Source organism: Chiloscyllium plagiosum, chromosome 23, assembly GCF_004010195.1.
Source record: "Chiloscyllium plagiosum isolate BGI_BamShark_2017 chromosome 23, ASM401019v2, whole genome shotgun sequence".
Lineage (NCBI taxonomy): Eukaryota > Metazoa > Chordata > Chondrichthyes > Orectolobiformes > Hemiscylliidae > Chiloscyllium > Chiloscyllium plagiosum.
In genome coordinates, this window is record NC_057732.1 from 57,981,557 (window position 1) to 58,002,297 (window position 20,741).

General features: G+C 42.3%; 1 protein-coding gene across 1 annotated transcript in view; it reads left to right on the top strand.

Annotated features, from left to right (window-relative positions):
• Window positions 1-20,741, top strand: part of ncor1 (nuclear receptor corepressor 1) — a 413,945-nt gene that overhangs the window by 9,236 nt on the left and 383,968 nt on the right. Inside the window, exon 2 of the mRNA XM_043713232.1 lies at window positions 556-672. The gene's annotated coding sequence lies outside the window, so the exon portion shown is untranslated. The remainder of the gene's footprint in view (window positions 1-555; window positions 673-20,741) is intronic.

Consider the following 20,741-nt stretch of genomic DNA (forward strand, 5'->3'; position numbering starts at 1 on the left):
ACCAGTATCCAAAGCGGTATACCTATTGTTTAGGGGAATGACTACAGGGGATCCCTGCACTGCCTGCTTCCTCCCCTTCCCACCTCTAATTGTTACCCAGCTACCTCTGTTCTCTGGCGTAGCTATGTCCCTGTAGCTTCTATCTATCACCTTCTCAGCCTCTCGAATAATCCTCAGTTCATCCAACTCCAGTTCCAGTTCCCTAACTCGTTCTGTGAGGAGCAGGATCTGACTGCATTTCCTGCAGATGAAGTCGGCAGGAGTATCGGTGTTCACCCCTACCTCGAACATCCTGCAGGAGGAACATTCCACTGCCTGCGCTGCCATTACTCTACACTTCGTCACCAAAGCAAGAACACTGAGTAGCTTACCTGTGAACTTTAAAGTTACGTTAGAGGAGGAGGATGGGAGGGAGGCCCTACTATGTAGGGCCTGGGGTATAGAACACACCCACTCAAATATCAATCACTTACCTTCCCGACCAGCTCTGCGCTCCAACCTCACTTCCGCCCAGCTCGCGCTGCTCTCAATGACGCTCTTAATTCTGTCTTCCAGAGCTGACAAAAAACAGACTGAAGTTGAAGAGACATATTGTGCTGCCCCGAGATTACTACCATTGCAGCTGCGACCTTGCTGATTTGATCATCTCATCTACAGCTGAAAGCACACAAGGTAATAACCTAGACAAATTCCTCCTGCCAGCAGCTAGTAAAACTTAGCTGTATCTCAGACACCTCAGGACTGGTGTTGGCTGCAGCAAGCCCTTGTATAGATATAGGAATGTAACTCTGAATTCTGTTTACTGTACCTTTAAAGAGTAATTCTGACTGATGAAATTTCACCTGGAGTGTTTTGTAGCTATGCAGTTCTGAAGACCTTCAAGTTTCAAGCAAAAGTTTGTTTGGAATAGTGGTGAACAAAGATATGGTGACAAGAAGATTTGAGTGAAAATTCTGGAAGCCACTTAACTAATGGCACTGTGGGATACCTTGAGAGCATTTAGGATGGACAATAAACATTGGCCTTGGCAGTGATGCCCATGTCTCATGAATGACTATAACGAGTTGGAGGGGAATGGCAGGAATTAGCTCTGGCTTTATTGAATCAAGGAGCTGAATGGGCCTGCGATCCATCCTTATGACCTAAAAAGAAATGAATTAGGAACTGGCTTTTATTGGTCCTTAAAAGTCACTCTTTGGTTCATTGTTGTCAGTTTTTTTTTTGTGACCAACCTACGGAGTGGCAGCACAAAGCTTACAAATATTAAGAAACTTAATTAGGTAACAAATAGTGATGAGGATAGTTGTAGACTTCAAATGACATAAATAGACTGTGAGGTAGGCAGAATGAGGATAGGTTGACTTCCATGGAGCAAAGTGTGACTGTCATTTGGGAATCAGTAAATGTCATTATTTTGAAAACTGTAGGAGAGCAGAGAGACCTTGGTATTGATGTACAAAAATCTTGTTAAAGGTGGCAAGCTAATTTGATACAAAGTGCAGTGGTTACTTTAGTTTACAAATAGAAGCAGAGAATATAAAAAGAGCTCATGTTAGAACTTTATAAATTGCTGGTTAGGCCAAAGCAGATGTATGATGGATATTTCTATGCCAGCGAATTTAGGTAAGAAATGCGAAACAGGGTTTCGAGGAAGTTGCAATAAATGAGGGATTTCAGTTATGAGGAGTGTTGGAACAGGATGTTCTTGTCCAATCTGTGGAAGAGACCTCATAGTTTCTCAGGATATGTTTGCATTGTTCTGGGAGTGGGCTCACAATCGGAGATTATAGATTTAAAACAACTGGCAAATGATCTAGAGGGAGTATGTGGAATGTTTCCATTCAGAGTTGTTGGAGTCTGGAATGTTCTGCTACAAAAGCTAATAGATGTTGATTTCATAAATGATTTTAAAAGGAGAATGGACTCAGCCTTGAGAATGAGGAATTAGATACAAAATTGGCTTGATTGTAGAAGACAAAAGATGGTGGTGGAGAGTTGTTTTCTGGATTGAAGGCCTATGACCAGCAGTGTGCCGCAAAGATTTTGCAGAGTCCACTGCTTTTTGTCATTTGTACAAATGATTTGAATGTGAATATAGGAGAAAGATTAGTAAGTTTGCAGATCACACCAAAATTGGTGGTGCAGTGGACAATGAGGAAGGTTATTTCAGCGTACAAGGGGACCTTGATCTGATGGGCTAAGGAGAGGCAGATGAAGTTTAATTTAGATAAATGTGAGGTATTGCATTTTGGTAAGGTGAATCAGTGCAGGACTTACACACTTAATGGTAAGGTACTTGGGAGCAAAGACACCTTGGGGTGCAGATTCTAGTTCCCTGAAGGTGGAATCACAGGTAGACAGGGTAGTGAAGAAGGCATTTGGTACGCTTGCCTTTATCGGTCATTGCATTGAGTACAGGAGTTGGAACATCATGTTGTGGATGTACAGGACGTTGGTTAGGCCACCTTTTGAATACTGCATTCAATTCTGGTCTCCCTGCTGTAGAAAAGATGTTCTTAAACTTAGAGTGTAGCAAACAATTACAAGCATGTTGCCAGGTTGGAGGTTTTCTGCTGTAGGGAGAAGCTGAAAAGGCAAGGAGAAGGAAATCAGAAGGGTGAAAAGGAGGCATGAAATAGCCTTAGCTGAGAAGATGAAGGTGAATCCAAAGAGTATACAAAAGGAAAAAGAATAACTAGAGAATAACTCGAGGACCAAAGTGGACATGTACGCGTGGAACTTCAGGAGAAAGGCGAGATTCTCAATGAATATTTCTCCTCTGTGTTTACTATGGAGGGGAATCAAGGACTAAAGGCCATCAGTTTAAGGTTGGAGGGGAAATCTAAATGGGAATCTGAGGGGCAACGTTTTTTACACAGAGGATGGTATGCAAATGGAATGAGCTTCCGTCTGAAGTGGTTGAGACTAGTACATTAACAACATTCAAAAGGCATTTGGACAAATACATGGATGGGAAAAGTTTAGAATGATATGGGCCAAGTGCAGGGACAGGGGTTAGTGTGGATGTACATTTTGGTTGGCATGGACCAGTTTGGGCCAGAGGGCCTGTCTCCGTGTTGTAGGACTCTGCGACTCTAATGCCAGAAATTCTTGACTTCTTACAAATATTGTGTTCAATATATTTATTTCCCATACCAGCTTTCTGATTGTATTTGCTTTCCATCTTCGGATCCCAGCAAGCCAGTTTAAATGGTCACAACAGCACTAACAAATCTTGTGAGAATATAAGTCACAATCTTGCTAAGGTGCTGGGAGGTGATGTCTTAACAGTATTAGCACTAGACTATTAATCCACAGAACCAGGTTATATTCTGGGGATGTGGATTCGAAACCTGCTACTGCAGATAGTTGAATTTGAATTCAATAAGTAAGAATCTCATGATGATCATGAATCCATTGTCAATTGTTGGAAAAACCCATGTGTTTCCCTAATGTCCTTTAGGGAAGGAAACTGCCATTCTTATCTGGTCTTGCCTACATGTGACTCCACACCCATGTAGTTGATTCTTAACTGCCCTGTGTGCAATTAACCATGTGCAATAAATGCAGAGCAAGCCAGCGATGCACAAAATCCTGTGAATGAATTTTTTAAAAAGTGTAATCCGTCCTCCTTGTACAGATCCTCCCTGATGCAGAACTGATTTCAATATCCAGAAGCTCCAGCTGTAACTCCTGCATGGTTTTAATTTCAGCAATGTAATTGATTTGCTCAATTTTCTTATTACTACATTTATTAGGTCGTGGTACTGGGAGCAATCCTCAGATCACTGCGGAAAAAGTCCTGCTTTTCGCTCTCCCGGAAAAGGATATTCGACAGCCACTCGGTGATATTCTTGACCTTAGCACCAGGGAGGCAGCACACCAACCTGGAGTCATGTGCAACCACAGAAAAATCTGCCTGTTCCCATACTCTCGAATCATCTACTATTCTTGGCCCCAATACTTGCCTGGCCCACAACCACCTGTGTCGCTGAGCAAATGACAGTACCAGAAGCTCAGCCCTCCCTACCTTCCTCTGATGAATGATCTCCCTCACCAGTAACCAAAATATAAAAATGATTAGTAAATCATAGAACCTCACGAGGCTCTTACACTAACTGCTTGGTCTACGCAGACTACGTATTGGTCACTGATATTCCCTCCGCTTCCTTGGTCTTAATCTGCAGAGTGAGCTCTTTATTCAACATGCTATCCCATAATTTCCAACTTTGTGAATGCATCACAGCATTCAGCTGCTGCTGCTTGAGTTCCAGAATCTTGAGCTAAAATTGATCAAGTTGGAAATAGTCCCCGCTGTTGGAAATAGACCACAGAAAGCATCTACGTTCCCACGTGGCACAAGATAGTATTCCATACAACTGAACTGCCCCCCATCCCTTAAGCTTACTTTGAAGCTGTTTAATTTAAACTAGAAATGAGAAAGTATGCAATACAGCTACTTTCAACTGCAATGATTCAGGCTGTTTCTGATTGCCCATTTCAGGGTTCTTTATTCACCTGTTTGTCTAATCCACTGCTCAAATGATTTTTTTTCTGTTTTTCCTATATTTTTAGTCTTATTTATCTGTACATTTATACTTTTTTTAGGTAAGGTATCACTGGCCGCGCCAACATTGTTTCCCCTTCCCTAATTGCTTTTGAGAAGATGCCGGTGAACTCATGCTTTGATTTGCTGCGTTCCACGGAATTTAAAGACAGTGCATTGCTATTAGGAAGGGTGTTCCAGGATTGTGACCCAGAAATGGTGAAGTAATGCAGTCCTCACTATCTCCTAATACAGTTCCAAGTCAGGATGCTGTGATGCAGATGGGAACTTGCAGGTGGTGGTGCTTCCATGTATTTGTGGCACGGTGGCTCAGTGGTTAGCACTGTTGCCTCACAGCGCCAGGGACTGAGGAATGATTCCAGCCTTGGGAGTTTGCACATTCTCCCCGTGTCTGCGTGGGTTTCCTCTGGGTGCTCCGGTTTCCTCCCACAGTCCAAAGATGTGCAGGTCACTCGAACTGGCCATGCTAAATTGCTCATCGTGTTAGTTGCGTTAGTCGGAGGGAAATTGGTCTGGGTGGGTTACTCTTGTTGGGCCAAAGGGCCTGTTTCCACACTGTAGGGGAATCTAATCTTGTTGCCCTTATCCTTCTAGGTAGTTGGTTTTATTATTAGAGTTAGTGTATGTTATGTTTGAAAGTCACCGTTTAAGAGATGAATCATGTGACACTAGAGAGTTTCATTAGTGCCTTCAGGTTTGTTCAGACTTGTTTGAGGTTTTACAGAGTACATGGTTTTGGAACAAAAATGTCCTCTTCCAATGTGCAGGTTAGGCGAATTGGCCATACTAAATTGCCCATAGTGTTAGGTGCATTAGTCAAGGGTACATATGAGGAATAGGTCTGGGTGGGTTACTCTTCGGAGGCTCAGCATGGACTTGTTGGGCTGAAAGGCCTGTTTCCATACTGTAGGTAATCTAATCTAATCTGATCTCATGATGCAATGTCAGGGGAAGATAGTTCAATTTTTCGTTTGTTAGAGCTGATCATTGCTAGACATTAGTGTGGCTTGAATGTTACTTACCAGTCCAAGCCTGAAGGTTGACCAGGGCTTGCTGTCATATGTGCGACTTGTGCCTTGTTATATGATGTTAAAAATCACATGACACCGGGTTATCGTCCAACAGGTTTACTTGGAAGCACTAGCTTTCTGTGCACTGCTCCTTCATCAGGTGGTTGTGGATCAGCGCTCCGAAAGTTAGTGCTTCCAAATAATCCTGTTGGACTGTAACCTTGTTTTGTGATTTTTAACTTTGTCCATCCCAGTCCAATATCGGTATCTCCAAATCAAGCATACCATATGCAAATGTTACTGAATGTTGTGTAATAATCAGCAAATATCCCCATTTCTGAGAAGTATCATACAAAGCAACTCCAACAGTGTTGCCCTAGAACTAAAATAAAGGGCATCCAACAGCCAAAAACAACTTCTTGTGCTTGGAGTGTTTTCACACAATCACAAGACCTAGGTGCAGAGGCGGCTATTTTGTTGGACGTGTCTGCATCTGTTTCTTTAAATGAGCATCATTATCCAGTGCTACTCTCCAGCTATTTCCCCATATCCTTTTTATTTTTATCCAAACAATTGTGCAATACTCTCTTGAATGCCTCAGTTGAACCTGCCTCCACCACACTTCCAGGTAAACATTCTATATCCTAACTGCTTGTCACATGAAAATAGTTTTGCACTTGCTTCATTTGAAAATAATTTTAAATCTGTCCCCTCTTAATCTTGTTTCCTTTACTAATGGGACCAGTTCTGTCCATCTGTTTTATCCAACCCGTTCATGATTATCTGATCTCTTAGCCACCTTCTCTCCAAAAAAAAGAGTCCATTTCTGCAGTCCTCTTGTAATTGAAGTTGCTCATTCCTGGTGCCAATTTGTTAAATTGCATCTGCACTTTCTTCAATGCATTCACATTCTTCATTTAATGAAAATGATATTAGTTTTGCTTGTCTGTACAGGGTCTTTCAAGTTCATTAGCTGCTGTTTTAGTGTGTTGGTGGGTTTGTGGGCTACCATGATGCTAAAGGGTCTGAGTAGTCTAGCAGTCCTTTCCGAAAAGCCTTGGCATCATGGTAGCCCACAAACCCACTAACACACTAAAACAGCAGCTAATGAACTTGAAAGGCCCTGTACAAACAACAAGCAAAACTCATGTCATTTTCAAAATACCGTGCAAGGACTGTATCAAACACTGCATTGGACAAACAGGCAGAAAACTAGCCACCAGGATACATGAACATCAACGAGCCACAAAACGACATAACCCTCTCTCCCTAGTATCCTTACATACAAATAAGGAAGGACACCACTTCGACTGGGACAACACATCTGTCCGAAACCAAGCCAAACAGAGACACGCACGAGAATTCCTAGAAGCATGGCATTCCGACTGGAACTCTATCAACAAACACACAGAGTTAGACCCCCATCTACCACCCCCTGAGAAAAAGAACTGGAAGTGACTTCAGCACAAGAACTGACATCACCACAGGAAATGACATCACCAACCCAAAGACACCCAAACATATAAATAGAAAGCAGGAATAATCAGCAGTGCTTTGCCTGAGGCCCACTGAAGATGTTACCTAGTATGGTGACGAAAAGTCTGGAAATGTACCTTCCAGCTCAGCGAGCAAACCTACATCCAGAACCTCAACCTGAGTCACAAATCTCCCGAAAACTCACTAAGGCCTGTACTGCGCTGTAACTTTCTATGTTCGATATGTATCTTTTTTCAGTATAATTACTATTCAACTTCTCTGTAAATTGTGAAAAAAATCATACATGTAAGACATTGATTTTTAGTTGTAACATTCTTTTTACAATCATTATGCAGGCTATGTGAGAACCTCATTACAGTCTGGGTACAGGACATTATAGACTCCTTGGTTGCAATAGGCTGTAGAGGCTGAGATAAATTGATGTGTCGGGTTTGATGCTATGTGGAGTAATTTGTGGTTCGTTGTCTGTAGATGCAAGAGCTTTTGTTCTAGATTTACTCTTTTACATTCATTTTCCCAATCAACCTTTTGAGTTTTTATGTACAGTGTTCTGTTTATTTGAGTACCTACTCCTCGGTCTTTGCCAGTGCATTGTAAGTTAGTGTAAGAGAGACGTCTGGTGTAATCTTCTACCCCTTGAAAGTTGTAAACTGTTTGACTTTGGTTTTATATCTAAATGGATCAAGATAGTTAAGATGGTGGGCCCAGAGGACAGAATTGACATCCATTGATTGACTGAACAATTTAAATTCCTATGCTTTGCTGTTTTTGCCATTCTTGATGCTACCGTTGAGTAACTAGGAGGACTAAGGGGCGGCATGGTTGCTCAGTGGTTAGCACTGTTGCCTCATAGCACCAGGGTCCCAGGTTTGATTCCACCTCGGGCGACTGTTTGTGTGGAGTTTGCACATTCTCCCAGTGTCTGTGTGGGTTTCCTCTGGGTGCTCCGGTTTCCTCCCACAATCCAAAGATGTGCAGGTCAGGTGAATTGGCCACGCTAAATTGCCCATAGTGTTAGGTACATTAGTCAGGGGTAAATATAGGGGAATGGGACTGGGTGGGTTACTCTTCGGAGGGTCAGTGTGGACTTGTTGGGCCGAAAGGCTTGTTTCCAGACTGTAGTAATCTAATCTAATCTAAAACCGCACTGGAACTTTTTTTTTAAATCTAGGAATTACCAGTATACTGCAAATTCTGGAAAAGTAAAATGAAAGTTCAATGTGATCGCAACAGCAGTGCTTAACATCAGCATCCTACATTGCTGTCATCTATCCAGCAAGGCTCCAAAGATGGTAATCTAGCAATGAATTAGTGTTGTATTGACTTGGCTTGACAGGAGTTTATGCAATGACTGGAATGCATGATGAGATATATTTGGCTGGGTTGTCATGTAAAGTGCAGATAGAACTAAGTATAGCTTTTTTGATCATAATTATATTGACTATTGAGACTCTTGCAAAGACAACATCACTTTTTGTCCAAAAATATTCTTTCTTCATAAAATTTGTAGAAGTATGTTACAAAGAGTTTAATTTTAAAATCTTACAGCATGTCCACTTCTCGGCTCCTCGATTAAAAATTGTAATGTGCTTAATATTTATAATATACATTCCATGTCAGACACAGCCGAGGGCAAAGCATTTCAAATTGAAAATTACAAAGTTGTCTCACTGCCATAATGAGAAATATAGTATTATTAAAATGGGTAGCAGAAACACAGGCCCAATGAATTGGGATGTGAACTGTAAAATGACTAAACCTCAGCTATGTGCTGATTGATATAGGGTACAGTAAATTATAGAAATTACTTGGTGGCTGAAAAACTGGTGTGGGAGAAGTTGGGTTTTGGTTAGTGGCCAAGTATCACCACTACTGGAAAGAGTGAGGGCTGTACCATTGAGATGGTTTACACCTGACCTGCACTGGGGCCAGTGTTCTTGTGAACCACATAGATAGAAAAGTGGAGAGAATTAAACTAGATAGTGTTGGCAAGGGATCAAATGTGCAAAAATGTGGGTGATCATAGTGGAGAGAAAGTCAGAGGACAATAGTACACAGGAAATGAGGGTCAGAGAATGACAGGAAGGGATGAAGAGAAAGAAAACTAAGAATACTCCAACAATCAACACCATGATAACAAAAAGACAGAAGTAAAGGTTCTAATTGAAAGCATACGGCATTCACAACAAAGTAAACAAACTGAGTGCACAATCAAGTAAAAACAACATGTGTAAATATAACCTTACATACAACTATTATTTCCAGGTTGCTGTTGAGTTCTAATTCCTGTGTTTTCCCCATAACCCTTGCTTCCCTAACTGATCAGAAATTTGCCTATCTCAGCCTTAAGTATGCAGATGGACTTTGCCTGCATAGCTCTCTGTTGCAAGAAGTTCCAAAGTCACTTATCCCTCATCTCAATCTTAAATTGATTTTAAGTGTTTGTCTGTTGGTCGTAGATTCTCCAATGAGAGGAAGCAACCTCTCAACATTCACTCCGTGAAGTGCCTGAAAAATCCTAAATGATTCAATGAGATCATCTCTCATTCTTTTAAACCTCAGTGAGTAGAATTCTGACCTGTTTACCTTTGCTCTTAAAGACAATTCCTCCATAGCAGGAATCATCTGTCTGATTCTTCTTTGAGTGGCCTACAATGAAGTTATATCTTTGCTGAAGTAAGGGGACATAAACTGCTCAGTGCACCAGACGTGGTCTCACCAGCACCTTGTACAATTGCAGTAAAACCTCCCTACTTCTATATTCAGAACCCCTTGAAATAAAACGGCCAATATTCCATTACTTAACCTATCAATATCTCTCAGAAAACTGTATTCCCCCTCACAATCTGCCTTTCCATTTATTTTTGTCATCTGTATATTTAGCTGCAATGCATTTCTTCCTGCAAGTCATTAATATATATTGTAAATATTTACAGTCCCAATCCTCATCCATGTGGAACCCCACAGGTCACCAATCTGAAATCTTTCATCATCTCCATTCTAACTGATTAAAAATTTAAGAGCTATCTTAGGTGTTTTCAGTTTGTTCCCGTGAGTTGTATGACCCTTTGACCTTTCCCTTATAAATTGAGTCCAAGTTCTTCATCTCTCATTATCACTTGATGAAGGAAGATCGCTCTGAAAGCTAGTGTTTTCAAATAAACCCATTGGCTTTACAACCTGGTGCCATATGGTTTCTTATCTTATGATTTAACCTTTTAGTGAGGTATTTTGTAAAAGTGCCTTCTGGAAGTCCAAATTCAACGCATCTACCAGTTCTCCTCCATCCATTCTGGTTGAGACTTCCTTGAAAAACTCTTAATAAATTGGTCAGTCACAATTTGTTTCATAAAGCCATTCTGACTCTGCTTGATTAGATTATGATTTTCCAAATATATTGCTGTTACTTCCTTAATTGATTCCAGTACTTTCCAACAATAGATAGTAGCCTGACTGGCCTATAGTTGGCCCCTTTCTGCCTCCTCTTTTTTTTGAATATGAGTATTCACATTGGCAGTTTTACAATCTTCTGGTCAAAAGTCCCCCTGTCTGAATCCCAGCTCGTGGTACTTCTAGTTAGATTCTAGAATGAAAACTGGCTTAATAGATTGTTTGCTTTCTTTTGTATACCAAGGAACCTCGATTATTCGAATGAGATGGGCAAACAGTATTTCGTTTGGATAATTGATTATTCAGTTAATTGAATCAATGCCTCTTCTGTGGGGCTCGGAGTTTTCTGAAGTTTCCTTTTTCCTTGCTCTGCCTGCCTTGGTCCCTCTCTCTGGGTTTGTTTCTGAGCAGACAAATTTTTTTGTTTGTGGAAGGGACCTGTAGTACTGATTAAGTCCCCCCCCGCCAAATCACTTCAAAGGGATTGATATAGCGAGCACTTGCTAAGAATGCTGCCCGTTCAGGAGACTAGGCAGCAGCACGCTGCGTGCGAGACTCTGCCTCCCTGTCCAAAACCCCCCCTACCCTGCCCCTTACCCACCCCCCGAAAAAAACACACACACACACACAAACTTCAACTTTTTGACAGGTTCCACCTTTGCCCTGTACAGGACAACATCTGAGAGATTATCTGTAGAAGGGGGGTTCAGGGTACATGCCTGTGAAACTCCAGGGAAAGTGTTGTGTGGAGAGAGATAGAGAGGACAGGAAGTCAGTGTCTGGACTCCAATTTGGAAATTGTGCCTGGACTCCAATTGATGTCCAGGACTGTTACTGGCAGCTTTTCAGTAAGCCATGTTTGTTTTTAATCATTGTAAACAAAAGGCACGATCAGTATTGGAAACACCTCTTTGATGTAATGTTTCCATCAGGACCTCGAGATCTCCCTCGGATAATCCAATACCCGGATAATTGATATTCGCATAATCAAGATACCTCTGTAGTTAGTGGTGATAACATGATGCTTGGATATTGAGACATATTCAACCAGTCTGTAAATTTTCATTAACAACTAAACAGAAGTTCATTTTACAAAGAAAATCAAACCAACACATTTAAATATAAAAAAAAGCACAGTTTTGAAGCAAAAATAAAGCTATGAACTGCAGGTGCTAGAGATTTGAAACAAAAACAGACATAGCTGGCAAAACTCAGCAAGTCTAGTGGCAAGTGTGGAGGAAAGCAGAGTTAATATTTCGAATCTGGTGACTCTTTATCAGAAATGATAGCAGCTAGGAAATCTGGTATTTATGCTGGAGGTGAGGTGTTGGGAAAGGTAAACACATGGTTTATTGATGAGAGGTCCGGACAGAAGAGAAGGTGAATAAGTGGTAACAAGAGCCGAGGGTAGCAGAGATTAGGTAATATGTGCTGAAAGCAAGCCAAACAATGTGGTAATAGCCTGAGAGTGGGTGAAAATGGGTTATTTGTGCTAAAAGCAACCCATACCATAACAGTGCTGGATGTTGATGGTGGGGGGGAATGGGTCAGATCATAAAAAGATGAAATCGGGCGTTAAAGTTATTGAACCTCATGCTGAATTCCAGAGACTGCAGGGTCACCAAGATGAAGATGAGATGCTGCTCTTTGAGCTAGTGCTGAGATTTGCTGGAATACAGCAGTTGGTCTGCGACAAATGTTGACAAGGGAACATAGTGTTGTGTTGATCTGACAGCAACTGGAAGCTCTGGGTCACTTTTATTGATAAACTATGTGTTCTGCAAAGCGATTACCCAGTCTGTGTTTTGACTCTTGCCAATGTAGGGGAGACCAAACTATGAGCAGCCAGTATAACACACTATATTGAATGCGGATGAACTTGTGGACCGAGGAATGGCAGATGAAGTTTAATTTGGTTAAATGTGAGGTTCTGCATTTTGGAAAGGCAATTCAAGGCAGGACTTAGACATTTAATAAGAAATAAGAAGGGGATGGTGACGTTAATGGGGGTGTACGATATGCCCCCAAATAGACAACAGGAATTAGAAGAACAAATATGCAGGGAGACTTTCAAGAGCAAGTCAAAGTGGGGGTTGTCATAGTAGGGGTTTTAATTTTCCTAACATAGACTGGGACTGCCAGAGCATTAAAGGCTTAAATTGGGTGGAATTTAACTGTGTTCAGGAACGTTTCCTCAAGCAGTACATAGAGGGCCCTACTCAGGAAGGGGCAAAATTCAACCTACTGTTGGGAAATAGGGTAGAGCAGGTGACTAAGGTGACAGTGGAGTAGCACTTTGGGACCAGTGAACACAATTTGATTAATTTTGAGATCGTTATGGAAAGGGATAAAACTGGTCCACAGGTTCAAGGTAAAAACGGGGACTGCACATGCTGGAAACCAGAGTCTGAATTAGAGTCAGCAGGTCAGGAGGCATCCAAGGAGCAGAAAAACTGACGTTTTGGGCAAAAGCCCTCCAATCTGGAATAGAGGATTCCTGATGAAGGGCTTTTGCCCGAAATGTCGATTTTTTTTTTTCAGGTTCAAGTTCTAAACTGGGGCTAGGTGAATTTTGGTGGGATTAAACAGAAGCTTGCAGGGATTGATTGGAGTAGTTTTTAGGTGAAGGGTCTTCCAGCAAGTGAGATAACTAGAGTTCAAGGTTTAAATATTCCTGTGAGGGTGATGCGCAAGATTGGCAGGAAAATGGAGCCCTGGATGACTAGATGACCAGATGCTGAGGTTTTGACCAGACAACAGGAGGAAGCATGGTTCATGTACAGGCAGCTGGGATCAAGGGAATCTCTGAAGGTATAGAGGAGATTCAGGAGTTTACTGAAGAAGGAAATCAGGAGGGTGTAAAGTGGGCACACGATAGCCTTAGCTGAGAAGATTAAGGTGAATGCAAGGAGATTCTTTAAGTATATTAAAGGAATAATTAGAGAGAGAATAGGACCCCTCAAGGACCAAAGTGGACATGGATGTGTGGAACCGCAGGAGATGGGTGAGGTTCTCAATGAATATTTTTCCTATGTTTACCATGGAGAAAGACATGAAGACTTTAGATAGTAAAGATATCTTAGGGACAGTCCATATTGCAGCAGAGGAGGTGTTGGATGTATAGAGTGTATGAAGATGGATAGATGTGGGCGGCATGGTGGCACAGTGGTTAGCACTGCTGCCTCACAGCGCCAGAGACCCGGGTTCAATTCCCGCCTCAGGCGACTGACTGTGTGGAGTTTGCAGTAATGTAATGTAATGTAATGTAATCTAATCTAATCTCCTGGTCTTGACCAGATATAACCAAGAACACTGCAATAGGCTAGAGAACAAATTGTGGGGGCCCTGGTTGATATTTTTGCATCATCATTAGCCATGGGTGAGGTCCCGGAAGCCTGGAGGGTAGCGAATGTTGTGCCCTTATTCAAGAAGGGCTGCAAAGAAAAACCTAGAAACTGTACACCTTTAATTTGTGGTAAGTTACTTGAGAAGATTCTGAGTGATGAGATGCACATGTATTTGGACAGACAGTGTTTGATTAGGTGTAGGCAAACGTGAGTTCTGCAGATGCTGGAGATCACAGTCGTGAGTGGGATGCTGGAAAAGCACAGCAGGCAGCCTCCGAGGAGCAAGAGAATTGACGTTTTGAGCAAAAGCCCTTCTTCATTCTTTTGCCTGAAACGTCAATTCTCCTACTCCTTGGATAGTGCCTGACCTGCTGTGCTTTGCAGCAGCACACTATCAACTTTGATTAGGAGTAGTCAGCATTGCTTCGTGCACTAGCAAGATCGTGCCTCACAAATTTGTTAGAGTTCTTTTGAAGTGATCAGGAAGGATGATGAGGGCGGGGTGGTATGGATTTCAGTAAGGCCTTTGATAAGATTCCACATGGTAGGCTGCTCTGGAAGGTTAGATTGCATAGAATCCAGGGAGATCTCGCAAACTGGATACACAGTTGGCTTGATGGTAGGAAGCAGAGGGTATTAGGGAAGAATGCTTGTCAGACTGGAAGCCTGTGACTAGTGGTGTACTTCAGGGATTGGTGCTGGGCCTATTGCTGTTTATCTATGTCAATGATTTGGATGAGAATGTACAAGGCATGATTAGTAAGTTTGCAGATGACACTAAAAAGGGCTTGTCTCCGTGCTGAGGGCTCTATGACTCTGGCTATTAATGATAAGGTTCTGGGGAGTGTTGCTGAACAATGTGACCTTGGATTGCAGGTGAGTAGTTTGTTGACAGTGGACTCACAAGTAGATAGGATAATGAAGAAGGTGATTGGTATGCTAACCTGTATTGGTCAGTGCATTGAGTATATGAGTTGGAAGGTCATGTTGCAGCTGTATATGACATTGGTTAGGCCACTTTTGGAATGTTGCATTCAATTCTGGTCTCTCTGGACGGATATTGTGAAACTTGAAAGGGTTCAGAAAAGATTTACAAGGATTTTGGCAGGATTGGAGGGTTTGAGCAATAGGTGGAGGCTTGATAGTCTGGGGCTATTTTCCCTGGAGCATCGGAGACTGAAGGGTAACCTTACAGAGGTTTATAAAATCATGAGAGCCATGGGTAGGGTTAGAGTAGGGGAGACCAAAACTGGAGCGCATAGGTTGAGGGTGAGAGGTGAAAGATTTAAAAGGGACCTTAGAGGCAAGTTTTTCACGCAGAAGGTTTTGCGTGTATGGAGTGAGGTGCCAGAAGAAGTAGTGGAGGCTGGTATAATTACAGCACTTAAGAGACATTTGGATGGGAACATGAATAGGAGCAGTTTGGAGAGCTATGGGCCAAATGCTGGCAAATGGGACTAGATTTATTTAGGATGTCTGCAGCTGTACAGGACTTTGGTTAGGCCACAGTTGGAGTACTGTGTGCAGTTCTGGTCGCCTCACTTTAGGAAAGATGTGGAAGCTTTGGAGAGGGTGCAGAGAAGATTTACCAGGATGTTGCCTGGAATGGAGAGGAAGTCATACGAGGATAGGTTGAGAGTTCTCGGCCTTTTCTCGTTGGAACGGCGAAGGATGAGGGGTGACTTGATAGAGGTTTATAAGATGATCAGAGGAATAGATAGAGTAGACAGTCAGAAACTTTTTCCCCGGGTACAACAGAGTGTTACAAGGGGACATAAATTTAAGGTGAAGGGTGGAAGGTATAGGGGAGATGTCAGGGGTGGGTTCTTTACCAGAGAGTGGTGGGGGCATGGAATGCGCTGCCCGTGGGAGTGGTAGAGTCGGAATCATTGGCGACCTTTAAGCGGCATTTGGATAGGTACATGGATGGGTACTTAATCTAGGTTATACGTTCGGCACAACATCGTGGGCCGAAGGGCCTGTTCTGTGCTGTATTGTTCTATGTTCTATGACATGGACGAGTTGGACCAAATGACCTGTTTTCATGCTGTACATCTCTATGACTAAATGCTGGTACATTGCTGCTTCACCTGGAAGATATGTCTGAGGCCTTGGATGGTGAGGAGATAAACGGGCTGGTTTTACACCTTCTGTTACCGCATTGCCTGTAGGGACATGGAGGAGGAGCGGACCAAAATGCTGTGGTGGAAATGGATCCTGTGGAATGCTGACCACCGAAGGGAGGGGAATATGTTTTCAGCCTGGCATGCTGGTGGAGGTTATGAAAGTGGTGGTATACAGTGCTTTGGATGCAGATGCTGGTTGGGTAGTAAGTGAGATACCTTCATCATTGTGGGAGAGAACAGACAGGGTCAGGGCAGAAGTGCGGGAAATAGGCCAGACATGGCTAAAATGAACTTGTAGACATGGTGGAAATTGGAAGCGAAATTGATAAATCTTTTTCAGGTCACAATATGAGAGGGAAGCAGTATGGATGATGTCACTGATGTATCGAAGAAAGAATATGGGGAAGGGTCCAACTAAGATTAGAACAAGCCTCTGAGATTCAAGATGAAGTTTAATCATCTTTGAGCCTGATTCCATCTTTTATGATCTTTCTGAAGCCTCCCACACACAGTCTTGTTATGACATGGTTTGCTTTCAGCATAGACTACCTATTCTCTGTAACCCTCCGCTTTCATTATAGCTTATTCAGCCTCAGTTGTATCCTGGCCTGCCATTCACAAACCGTTTGTTTATCTACCTGTTTCTCTCTCTCTATCTGGGCTCCATCTCCATCTCTCCTCCCAGCCTCATCTTCACTATAAATACCAATTTTTCCTAGTTGTTTTACCAGATTCAAAATGTCAACTCTGCTGTCTTCCCACAGATGCTGCCAGCCCTACTAAGTTTATCCAGCAATTTCTTGTTTTGTTTCATGGTCTTGAAACTGTTTTGCTGTGTGTTTAACCTTTTCCCCATTACTGTCTGTAAAAGTTTTGAGAAATTGCCTCTCCAACTCAACACTAACTTTCTGCATAACTGACTTTGTACAGTTTCTTTCCTGTGGACTATGAAGACAATTTGATGTGCCCTTTCTAAGTCAGCCAATATGAATTTTACAAAATCTGAAAGCTCAAACACTGAGTTCTAACAACCTTGCAGATTTCTAACCTAACATGTGATTTTGGGGTTTTACAAGCTACACCCTTCAGTTAATTTTTCATAGCTGTTGCAATTTATCTGAATTAAAAGTAGTTGCAATTTTATTATAGTTACTGTTTCGTTAGTCAAATCAGACTGTTAGGACAGGGTGAACAGAATTTACAGAACACTTATTTCGAAGCTGTTGGTTATTGTGCTGTTGGCTTTGAAAAACTTAGTTCCTGACACTAGCATGTGTAATCTATATTGACACTTCAGTGTAGTGGCAGGTTCTGGAATGTTGGGCATGTTTTAAAAAAAACTTCCGTATGCTGCTTAAGGTGAATGTAAAATGATCCCATTTGAAGAAGAGCAGGGGAGTCCTACCTTGCATTTTGATTAATATTCAGTCAGAACACAAGACTTGGGAGCAGGATTCAGAGTTGAGAGTGTAGCGCTAGAAAAGCACAGCAGGTCAGGCAGCATCCGAGGAGCAGGAAAATTGCCGTTTCAGCCAAGAGCCCTTCAGCGAAATGTCGATTCTTCTGCTCCTCGGCTGCTGCGTGACCTACCATGCTTATCCAGCATGACACTGTCGACCCTGAACTCCAGCATCTACAGTCCTCACTTTTTCCTTGGGAGCAGGAATTGACTGTTCAATCCATTCATCCAGCTGGACTCAATTGTACTTTCGTGTTGACCTTCCATAACCCTCAACTCCCTTATTGATCAAAAGGCTGTCTAAATCAGCATTAAATATATTTAATAGCTCAAACTGAGTTCCAAAGAAGGGTCCAATTGGACTTAGTGTTTATACAGTTGTTGCCGGACCTGCCAAGTTTCCTCAAAATTTATTATTTTTGACGTCGACATTTGCACTATCTTGTTTTAGCTTTAGTACTTTCCCCCAATGATTGCTTTCAGTCCTTTAGTGCATTTTTTATTGCTTGATTTTCAGATATTCGTAAATGTATTTTAAGTAGTTAAAGTGAAAGTGCCATACTTTCAACACTTCCACCATCTTGTTTCCCATTACATCCCCAATTTCACCCTCTGAGGGACCAAAGCTCCATTTTCTTTTCAGAAATACATGAGCCCTACATATTCATAATTCAATGAATGTTTAACTTGCCCAATTAAAATTTCCTCATTTTGGTTAGAGAAAACGGAAGAAATCAGCGATGTAATTCTTGCAGTAATCTCCTGGTGTTGAAGTGATTGGCTTCCCAACATCCCCAACCATCTTCCCGTGTGCTAGGTTACACTCCTGCTTCCATTGATTTAAGTGTTGTTAAGTTCCTTGGTGCCATTCATAGTCAAGTGCACCTTGTTATGAAAGGTTAGCACTGCTGCCTCACAGCGCCAGATCCAGAATCTGGTTTCCAGCAACTGCAGTCATTGTTTTTACCTCGTTGATTTTAACCCTACTGCGAATCCTCTTGCAAGGATGCCTGCCTTGAAGAAGTTTTCCTCCTCTCTCTACAAGAATCTCAGGGAGTCTCTCTCTCACTGCAACTCCCAGGTCATTTCCTCAGCCCTGAAGCTCTTCAACCATGTCCTGAAACAAACTCGGTATCACAGCCACATTTGACTCTATGCCACTCTCTCCCCACCCCCACCCTCCTCTAGCTTATCTCTCCACGCTTCAGGCTCTCTGCCTTTATTCCTGATGAAGGGCTTTTGCCCGAAACGTCGATTTTGCCTGTCCTCGGATGCTGCCTGAATTGCTGTGCTCTTCCAGCACCACTGATCCAGAATCACAGCGCCAGAGACCTGGGTTCATTTCCTGCCTCAAGCGACTCTGTGTGGAGTTTACACATTCTCCCCCTGTCTGCGTGGGTTTCCTCCGGGTGCTCCGGTTTCCTCCCACAATCCAAAAATGTGCAGGTTTGGTGAATTGGCCATGCTAAATTGCCCGTAGTGTTAGGTGAAGACGTAAATGTAGTGGAATGGGTCTGGGTGGATTGCGCTTCGGCGGGTCGGTGTGGACTTGTTGGGCTGAAGGGCCTGTTTCCACAATATGTAATCTAATCTAATAATGCTATAAAAATGAAATTGGGTGAAGAGAGAGTGCAGGTTTTCACATTGTATGGCCACCAATTTTTGACAAGTAAATATGTGCAAAGTGCATTCATCAGTATTGCGCAGAAGGAATTTACTGCATATATTATTGCATTTGACGAAAATAGAATTGTTGAAGCCATGCTTGGGGCTTGTTAGCAATTTCAATCTGTGAACACTGGTCTAAGGAACAGACCTCACTTGTACTATATTTGGCTCACTCTCTTGGTGCTGGCACCCTATGAGCACATTGATGTCACACATTTGAGAACAACAGACCATTTAGAATTGGGAGTGAGGCACAGTCAGTCCCATTCTATATCACTACAAAGCACTGAATGGAGTGCTGCGTGCAGTAGGCTGGTCATTATGAAATCATAACAACATTCAGTGTATATCTCCTAGTTGACTACAATACCAGAAGCCGATTGTAATGAATGACGAACCTGATTAAATTGCACAAATGATTTGAATAGTAGCAAAATATTGCCAATGCTAAATATTTGAAATAAAAACAAAATGCCAGTGAAATTTGGCATGTGTGGCAGTGCCTGTGGAGAGACAAACAGTTAATGTTTTGAGTCCAAAATGATTTTTCTTCAGAACTAATTCTTAACTCTTGTTTCCCTCCACAGATGCTACCAGACCTGCTGAAATTCTCAAGCACGTTTTTTCTAATTACACAGATGATTCCTTTGGATTTATTTATTTCTCATATGGCAGATGGAGTTTAATTTAGGTAAATGCGAGGTGCTGCATTTTGGGAAAGCAAATCTTAGCAGGACTTATACACTTAATTGTAAGGTCCTAGGGAGTGTTGCTGAACAAAGAGACCTTGAAATCCAGGTTCATAGCTCCTTGAATGAGGAGTCGCAGGTAGATAGGATAGTGAAGAAGGTGTTTGGTATGCTTTCCTTTATTGGTCAGAGTATTGAGTACAGGAGTTGGGCGGTCATGTTGCGGCCGTACTGGGTGTTGGTTAGGCCACTGTTGGAATATTGCATGTAATTCTGGTCCCCTTCCTATCGGGTGGATGTTGTGAAACTTGACAGGGTTCAAATGATGTTGCCAGGGTTGAAGGATTTGAGCTATAGAGAAAGGCTGAACAGGCTGCGGCTGTTTTTCCCTGGAGCATCGGAGGCTGAGGGGTGACCTTCTAGATGTTCATAAAATCATGAGGGGTATGGATAGGATAAATAGACCAAGTCTCTTCCCTGGGTGGGGAGTCCAGAACTAGAGGGCATAGGTTTAGAGTGAGAGGGGAAAGATATCAAATAGACATAAGAAGTGACGTTTTCACGCAGAGGGTGGTATGTGAGTGGAATGAGCTGCCAGAGGAAGTGGAGGAGTCTAGTACAATTACAACATTTAAGAGGCATTTGGATGGGTATATGAATATGGGTCAGGTTTGGAGGAATATGGGTCAGGTTCTGGCAGGTGGGACTAGATTGGGTTGGGATATCTGGTCGGCATGGATGAGTTGGACCGAAGGGTCTGTTTCTGTGCTGTACATTTCTATGACGCTATATGTAAATTCAGTCACCTGGTCTTAAATCCCCTTCTGAATATAAGCAGTAAAAAGTGGAGGTTGCAGCACAGACCTCAGTGGGAGCCTATTTGTCACATTCTGCCAATCTGAAACAGATCCAAGTGTTTATAAACAATTTTCTGCCAGACAGCCAATCTTCCATCTGTATTAGTATGTTATCCCCTCTGCCATAAACT